Genomic DNA, 9,384 nt, shown 5'->3' on the forward strand with positions numbered 1-9,384 from the left:
GTTACCTTCATATAGTAGAAAGAACAGTATACCTTTACTATCTAGCCTCAGGGCTGTATCTATTTATAGATAGATATAGATACCAACATTCAATAGACAGACAGGGAATAAAAAGACGAAGAAATTAAATGTGGAAAATACAATTTAGTAAAAAAACGAAAGGATCAATCAGGAGATCTAAATCAGAAAAATAGAAATTCTTTGTAAAAAAGGAAATAGAAAATAAATTATCTAGAAGTATTTTTTCAGATTAAAGAGCATGAATTTCTCAATTTAAAATATCCACAATTTTTCATCGACACCATGAATTTTTTTAGGAAAACATACACTAAAGCGCATCATCATGAAATTTCAGAAGCCTGGGGATAAAGAGAAGATCTTAAAAGCCTCCAGAAGGACAAAACAGTTCTGTACACAGGATCAGTAATGAGGATGGTCTCAGACTTCTCAAAATCACTAAATGCTAGAAGGTAATGGAAACTTGTCTTCAAAATTTTAAGGAAAAAATAATTCTCATCCCTAGCCCCCAGTGTGGCTATGTTTGGGGATGCAGCCTCTAAGAAAGTAATTGAGGTTAAATGAGGTCATTTAGATAGAGCACTGATGTGACAGGATTAGTGTACTTCTAAGAAGAGACACCAGAGAGCTCACTCTTGCTATCTGTGTCCCTGTGTCCACTCATGGAAGAAAGGCTATGTGAGGACACAGCAAGAAGGCAGCCATCTGCAAGACAGTAAGAAAGCCCTCACCAGAAACAGAATCAGCTGGAACTTTGACCTTGGACTTCCAGCCTCCAGAACTGTGAGAAAATAAATAAATGTCTGTTGTTTAAAACACCCAGTCTGTGGTATTCTGTTAAGGCAGCCCGAGCTGACTAATCCAGAGTTGAAACTCACTCAAGTGTAAAAGTAGAATGAAAATATGTTCAAACATGCAAAATCTCAAATTAACCTGTGATATACCCTTTTACAAAAAGTTTCAGTGGGATGTGCTTGACCAAGTATAGCAGTAAACCAAGAAAGGGGAAGGCATGGAATCCAATTCAGGAAGAGGCAAAGGAAATTTCCACTGTGACAGTAGAAGGAAAACCAGTACTCAGACATCTTCTTGGAGAGAACTCATCCAGGTTGGGGCAGGGGAATCTGGGGCTACAGAATGAATGTCACCAGTGGGGGAAATGAAAAAAGAGAGAGAAGGGAGAGAGGAAAAAGGGAGGGTACGCGGGAAGGAGGGAGGGCAGGCAGGCAGGCTGGCCCACTACGTTTTAATGTATTGTGGGGAAATTTATATTTTAACAGATACAGTTTGGGACTAAATTAAGTAGGTAAGGCCAAGCATGGTGGCTCACACCTGTAATCCCAGCACTTCGGGAGGCTGAGGTGGGCAGATCACTTGAGGTCAGGAGTTCAAGACCAGCCTGGCCAACATGGTGAAACCCCCTCTCTACTAAAAATACAAAAATTAGCTGGGGGTTTTCGTGGATGACTGTAATCCCAGCTATTCAGGAGGCTGAGGCAGGAGAATCTCTCGAATCCGGGAGGCAGAAGTTGCAGTGAGCCAAGATCATGCCACTGCACTCCTGGGTGACAGAGCGAGACTCCACCTCAAAATAATAATAATAATAATAAATTAAATAGGTAAATAGAAAGGTTAAAAATGTAAAACAAATAGTATACTTAATCTATAGAAAGCAAAAAGTTGAATAAAAGTAAATGGAATTATAATACACTACAAGGTACAGCAAGGCAAAGCAATGGATACTATTTACATGGTCATCATGACAAATATTGATTTATCAAACGTGTAGTAATATTGGTAGAATAGGGTGTTACATGTGTGGAGGGGCGGGGGGAAAGTGTAAAAGTATGAAATCCTACCTTCTATCGTGGAAATTTGTGGGAAGATAGGAAGAAGAAATAGTGATGTCTATGCATTATTTAGAAATATGGGGTTAAATAGCAAAAAGAATAGCTAAAAGAGTGAAAAAGAGAAGGTAAGGTGGAAAGCAGTCGGGCCTTGCCAAATGTTTTAATTTACATACTCTCAGCTTTTTTGTTTTTAAATGTAAAAATAATTATAACAGAGCACCAAAGAAAGAGAATCTTCCTTCAGAATTATCAAACAACAATTTTTAATGGTAGAATCTAATCCTTCCTCTTTAAGTTCTAACAGGAACAATGTAGTTGATGGCAATTTTCTAAAAAGAGTAACTCTTTGAGTCCCGATGATTCTTTTACTTAAATAAGCAAGAAGTTTAGCTTTTAGGATTTTTTGTTTCAGATATTAAAACATCAGCACAAACACTTGTATTTTTTTTTAACGGGAAAAAAAGAAAAAGGCATTCCCTCTGGTGAATTGTATGGGTTTAAGGCCACAGATCAGGGGTGACAATAATATACACTTGGCCCTGCTATATATTGCTATCAGAAGGTGTTACTCAAGATCACCTATTCCAACACAAAATCTGAGGTTTTGGTTCCATGTCTAAAAATTCCACATTGCGAGACAACTTGGTTACTGAGGGGTATTTAATACAATCACTTTACCTTGAAGGATTCATCAAAAGCTGGTATTACTTTAATTTAGATGTCTTCTATTTCCCATTTATATTGGAAAGACTAAGGATATCATGATCATACTATACCGTATAGAAACATGGAACTCATGGTCCCATTTGTTTCTGTATTGGAAAAACACCTGCATTTTTTAATTTTATAAATACAAAGAAGAAAATTACATCAAACTAGAATAAACAGTGTGCTTCATCTGTGAAAACAACTTTTCTAAATTTGACATCTGGCTATGCCCACTACAACTATCTAATAAAATCTATGTATCGTCCCCAAATTGGAAACCTAGAACACCATCCATCGACAATCTGTTAGAGTGTAATCTCACTATTCTGCCACCCGGAATATTGATCACAAGCTCAGTATCAAAGCATGATTTCATGGGTAATTGCTTGGTGATAAAAAGATCATTATTTCCTGATGATCAGAGAACTAGATGCCAGGACCACATCACCTTTAATCCTCATAGAACGACAAACACTGAATTGTGCGGTGGCATTGTGCCAACTGCTTGCTTGGAAAGCTATAATAAGCAGCTACACAGAAGTCTTTATAATATCCATTTAACAAATTATTGATCAGCACATATTTGTTATAAACCTGATTCTGAAATATTTTTCTAAAAAATGTATAAACAACTTGCTCTGGGATACCATTCATGTATTTTCCCAACGTTCTGCATGCTATGATAAATTATTAGGCAGTAAGAGTTGGCCCAACTCACGGTACCATCCACTCTCAGCCAGTGAGCAATAGCACACACCACATTGCACCACTGAGTCAATGAGAGTGCTATCTGTGTCGTTATTCCATCTACTTTGTGTTCCAACAGTTTTGACTCATGACAAAAACTGTGCAAGAGGCAGTGCTCAACACTTCTGAAAGAAACAAAGGGAGACTATCATGGTGGATGTTAAAGAGGCAATTTCAGGCCAAGCATGGTGGCTTCTTCCTGTAATCCCAGTGCTGTGGGAGGATCTCGAGGCCAGGAGTTTAAGACCAGCCTGGGCAACATAGTAAGACTCCCATGTCTTCCAAAAATATATATCTCTGTATATATTTCCGGGTGCAGTGTAGTCCCAGTTACTCAGGAGGCTGAGGTGAGAGGATCCCTTGAGCCCAGGAATTTGAGACTGCAGTGAGCTGTGTTCACACCACTGCACTACAGCCTGTGCAACAGAGAAAGGCATTGTCTATGGCGTGAAAAAAAAAAAAGAAGAAAATTCATTGCATCTTAAATGCTTTCAAAGAAACAACAACAACAACAACAAGAAAGATTGATATATAATCAGAGGTTGCTGAATGCCCTTTTACATTTGCAATGAATTACAATCATGACCATAGACTGACCAAAAATCATCAGCAGAGAATCAAGACTTGTCATGGCTTCACGGCTTCCAGAAAATTTGAAGCAGCCCGATGAGCTATTGCCAGTGAATGATGGAGGGAAAAATGCATCTCCAGAGACCGTGTTATAATAATCCTGTCTGCCACTGACCAGGTTAGTGCTACCAAATTCAAAACATTAATTTCCCACTACTCTCCAAAAGACAGATACCCAGACAGCAGTGTGAAGAGTGGATAAAGGGCGGCAAGAACTGGAGGCATGATTAACAGTTTGGCTGATTTTTAGAATGGATTTACAATAGGGCTTTTATTAATCAGGAGAGATGAAGGTATGCTGCAGTAATAAACTCCAAAATCTCTGATTGAACAAGATAAGGATTAATTTCTCGCTCATGAAAAAGCCAAAGTGTGTTGAAGGTCACACCACTTAAAACTGATGCCTTCCAAGATCTATGCAAAGGGGAAAGAAGAGCTGGAAGAGTGAAGTAGATTATATCACATCCATGATATTCCAATAGCCCGTGCCCCACTGGCCTAACCAAAAGAGAGACTGGAAAATACAGTCCTCCTGTGAACACAGGAAGGAAAAATGGGGTTCATGGGCCTCCATCAGTCTGTATCACATCGATGTCGTTGAGGACATTATTCACTAAGTCAATGCACTGCTCTCTTTGTAAATCTCAGTACCAGGAATGGGCAACTCATGTTTTTAGTAAGGGGACTTGCATTTTCCTTGAGAAGGAATCTCGCTCTGTCACCCAGGCTGGAGTGCAGTGGCACGATCTTGGCTCACTGCCACCTCCGCCTCCCAGGTTCAAGCAATTCTCATGCCTCAGCCTCCAGAGTAGCTGGGACTATAGGCACCCACCAGCATGCCTGGCTAATTTTTTGTATTTTAGCAGAGACAACGTTTCACCATGTTGTCCAGGCTGGTCTCAAACTCCTGACCTCGAGTGATCTGTCTGCCTCGACCTCTCAAAGTGCTGGGATTATAGGCCTGAGCCACCACACCTAGCCTGGGACATGCATTTTAGCATATAATTTTACTCCAAGATTCCTCTTTCTCTCCCTGCCTACCCCCAATTTCTTCACAAAATGCTTTGTTCTCTTGCTCTTTATTTTTATAAATTATTTTAAGTTATTTGGGAATGAGGTTAAATATCAATGATTTTTTTTTTTTTAAATATGCCAAACTGTTAATCCTGCCTCCATTCCTGTCACCCTTAATCCACTCTTCATACCGCTGTTCGGGTGACATTTTCTAAGAAGCACTTTTTCTAGTAAGCTGTTCAACAGATGGCTCCCTACATAGTACAGGATCAAGTGTCAAGTCCTCAGTATGGCATTCCCAGTCCCAGTGATCCAGCATCAGCCTCCCCTTTCTACCCTTACCAACTGTCATTCCCAATTTTGAACCCTGTGCTTCATCCACACATGCACACAAATCTTCCCATGTTGTCTAGAGGTTGGAGTAAAAATATCTTGCATTTTTTTAATTTTTAAGTTCCAGGGTACATGTGCAGGATGTGCATGTTTGTTACATAAACGTGTGCCATGGTGGTTTGCTGCACCATCAACCCATCACCTAGGTATTACACCCCTCCATGCATTAGCTCCTTTTTCTAATGCTCTCCCTCCCCCACCCCAGCCTCCAACAGGCCCCGGTGTGTGTTGTTCCCTTCCCTGTGTCCATGTGTTCTCATTGTTCAGCTCCCACTTTTAAGTAAGAACATGCAGTGTTTGGTTTTCTGTTCCTGCAAGGGTTTGCTGAGGATGATGGCTTCCAGCTCTATCCATGTCCCTGCAAAGGACATGATCTCTTTCCTTTTTATGGCTGCATAGTATTTCATGGTGGATATGTACCACATTTTCTTTACCCAGTCTATCAATGATGGGCATTGGGGTTGATTCCATGTCTTTGCTATTATGAATAGTGCTGCAATGAACAACGTGTGGATGTATCTTTGTGACAGAATAAATCTTGCAGTTCCTAATCATGACATGCAGTCATACCTCCACATTTGCCCATCATAATCTCTCTCCCTGGAGTACCCCCTTCTGCTTTTTTCCAACTTCAAGACTCGTATCTCTACAAAGATTTTTTTTCCAATGACTCTTCGCACTTTTACTACACCTCTAAGGTAGCCGCTAGCACACTCTACTTGCTATTATTTGTCTAATAGACTTTTCTCCCATGCTAGACAGTGAGCTGCAAAGTCAATGGACAATATTGTATCCATCTTAGAGCCTAGCACAAACAAACTGTTTAATAAATGTCTGGGGGAATGAATGAATGAATGAAATATAAATGAAGGGAATATATTTATAAAACCTTGAGGATAAAGTACCTGACCCAAGAATAAACCTTGAAGTAGTTGAGATTCAACCACTTGAAGTGCCATTTTGTTACTTATAATAATCCCAAAAATATAAGAGAACCATTAGGGAGTTGTTACAAGTCGGTTAATCACAATGCTTTCAATGTATGTTCAGCTCATTAATCTTGGTATTATTATTAGAAGAAAGCCGGCGTGTATGTGGTATGTCTCCAAGGGCAAGAAGGTGGCAAAGGGAGGTGAATCCGAGTGGGTGGAGGGAGGGGAAGGGTGGGAGGAGAAAAAGGTGGGAGGAGGACCAGGTGGGAGGGTGGCAGCTCACTCAGGACCCAGCGGGGCAGCACGATGAGGCGGGTGGCCCTGTTTCTGAACAGCAGCCCCAAGAACGGAAATACTCTAAGAAATACTCTCTTCAGGAGACAGATTCTAAGCCTCCTGAAGGATTGTTAGGATTCCACACAGACTGGCTGACATTAAATGTTGGAGAGCAGTACTTTACAACTACATGGAGCACTTTAGTGAATAAAGAACCTGACAGTATGCTGGTCCATATGTTTAAGGACAGAGGTGTCTGGGGGAAATAAGCAAGATCACAGAGGAGTTTTCTTAATTGACCGAAGTCCTGAGTGCTTTGAACCCATTTTGAACTACTTGCATCATGGACAGCTCATTGTAAATGATGGCATTAATTTATTGGGTGTGTTAGAAGAAGCAAGATTTTTTGGTATTTACTCATTGATTGAACACCTAGAAGTGGCAATAAAGAATTCTCAGCCACTGGAGGATCATTCACCAATATCCCGAAAGGAATTTGTCCGATTTTTGCTAGCAACTCCAACCAAGTCAGAACTGTGATGCCAGGGTTTGAACTTCAGTGGTGCTGATCATTCTCGTTTGGACCTTCAATACATTAACTTCAAAATGGCCAATTTAAGCCACTGCAATCTTGCACATGCAATTCTTTGCTGTGCAAATCTTGAATGAGCTGATCTCTCTGGATCCGTGCTTGACTGTGCAAATCTCCAGGGAGTCAAGATGCTCTGTTCTAATGCAGAAGGAGCATCCCTGAAACTCTAATTTTGAGGATCCTTCTGGTCTTAAAGCCAATTTAGAAGGTGCTAATCTGAAAGGTGTGGATATGGAGGGAAGTCAGATGACAGGAATTAACCTGAGAGTGGCTACCTTAAAAAATGCAAAGTTGAAGAACTGTAACCTCAGAGGAGCAACTCTGGCAGGAACTGACTTAGAGAAGTGTGATCTCTCTGGGTGTGATCTTCAAGAAGCCAACCTGAGAGGGTCCAACGTGAAGGGAGCTAGATTTGAAGAGATGCTGACACCACTACACATGCCACAAAGTATCAGATGAGAATTTTAGGGGCTGGAGGAAGATGTACAAGATGAAAATGTTTTCCTTATCACTTTTCTTTCTCCACCCACTCAGTTGTCTTGAAGAAATAACACCGTAAGGAAATTAAAAAAAAAAAAAGAAAAGAAAAGAAAAAAAGAAAACATTTAGAGGATTATGCTTGTTCTCAGCGGTGCATAAGGGAAAAAGCTGACTTTTTTTTCCCATGTTCTGATTTTCAACACAAAAGCACGCATTTAATAGATGTAGGGAAACTAGATATTGCTGCCTTTTGAACGGGGTAGGGGGGTTTATCTGGTTTTATGACCAGGAATAGTATCTATTATATTTGCTTTTAAATAGGTATGATGTGGAAATACCATCTTGGTTTGAGATGCGTTTGAGGATTTTAATTTATGGAAAGCACTACATATGCAATTATAGTTATTGAATACCTAGATGCAGTATCAATATTTAAATTGCTAAAACTTTATGAAAACTTAGAAAAGGTTGTTTAGGTTTATAAATAGCTTTAGTGATCCCTCCCCTCTTTAAATACCTTTCACACCACATGAATATGGTGAGATCAGACTCCCTAAGACTCTTTTCAGGTTCATTTTTAAAATGTTTACTTTTTAGGACAAAACAGTAGCTAAATTAAAGTAATATCCAGTTCTTACGGATTGAGACAGAGTGGAAAGAAAGACATCTCTGTACCTCACTGTCATTCCAAAGGTACAGTGGGACTCCGGATGGAGGAAGAACTTATCTATCACTACAACACTTATAAGTGAGAATTTCTCAGAATTTCATTCTAGGCAAGTTCCACCCAACACCAGACCAAGCAATCCTATCTATTTACACTGTTAGCCTATTTTTCTCATACAATCATCACAAGCATAGGGAGATACTTCAAAACCAAAAACCCGAGGTACATCATTAATATTCATTTAATTCAAATACCAAATAGTTTATATAGGGCCAGCTTAGAAATAGATACTAATTCCAGAGCTACTGCAATGAAATCTTATGTGAATGAATATGGTAAAGTTGCCTGCTAAAAGGCAACGTAATATAATTGCAGCTAGAACCCTACGGTGGGGAATGAGGAATTTTAAACACACATTTGATTACAGCCACCAAAAAATATATATAAAGTAAAAATAAAGGCATTTGGCTGGTCCAAGACGTAATACCAATCAGTCAGCACCTGTGATTCTTTTATTTATATATATTTTTTAAACAAATTTGGCCCAATTTTCTTGAGTCACTACCTCTCTGCAGCAGCAGAGGAAGGGCCTGTACCTCCCTACCAATGACCTGGTGTCCTTATTTCTACCCCAAGAGCAGAGATATTAGCTGTGTCCAAATGGATTCTGAACTCTACAGACTCATCAACATGAAGCAAGCAATCATTGAAAACCACCTGTGTCTCCTTTGGGAGAATGACATATCTTTAGTATTTATGTAGCTTATTCTTGTATATCTACATATGCAAAGCTTTCCTTAACAGTAAAGGGTACATATGCATGGTGGGAGGAGATCAGACCTTTAAAAGTGAAGGAAAGCAACCTCAGAAATGAATTATTTTCTTTGCTTTTTATTTTTACCAAGACAGAGAAGTATTGTGTTGAGAGATAATCTATTTTCATAGTCAATATGTGCCTAAATTATATTTAAATCATTTCACTCACTCTATACTATATTTTCAGGAATTATAGAATATGTTATTCATTCACTTAAAGGTACCTTTGTAGAAATAACCTAAAACTGCAGAAGGATCTGA

At 39.4% G+C, this 9,384-nt stretch overlaps 1 pseudogene; it reads left to right on the forward strand.

Moving 5' to 3' along the window:
- Positions 1–6,675: 6,675 nt before the first annotated feature.
- Positions 6,676–7,619, forward strand: LOC105537991 (annotated as a pseudogene).
- Positions 7,620–9,384: the final 1,765 nt, after the last annotated feature.

Source organism: Mandrillus leucophaeus, unplaced genomic scaffold (assembly GCF_000951045.1).
Source record: "Mandrillus leucophaeus isolate KB7577 unplaced genomic scaffold, Mleu.le_1.0 Scaffold183, whole genome shotgun sequence".
Lineage (NCBI taxonomy): Eukaryota > Metazoa > Chordata > Mammalia > Primates > Cercopithecidae > Mandrillus > Mandrillus leucophaeus.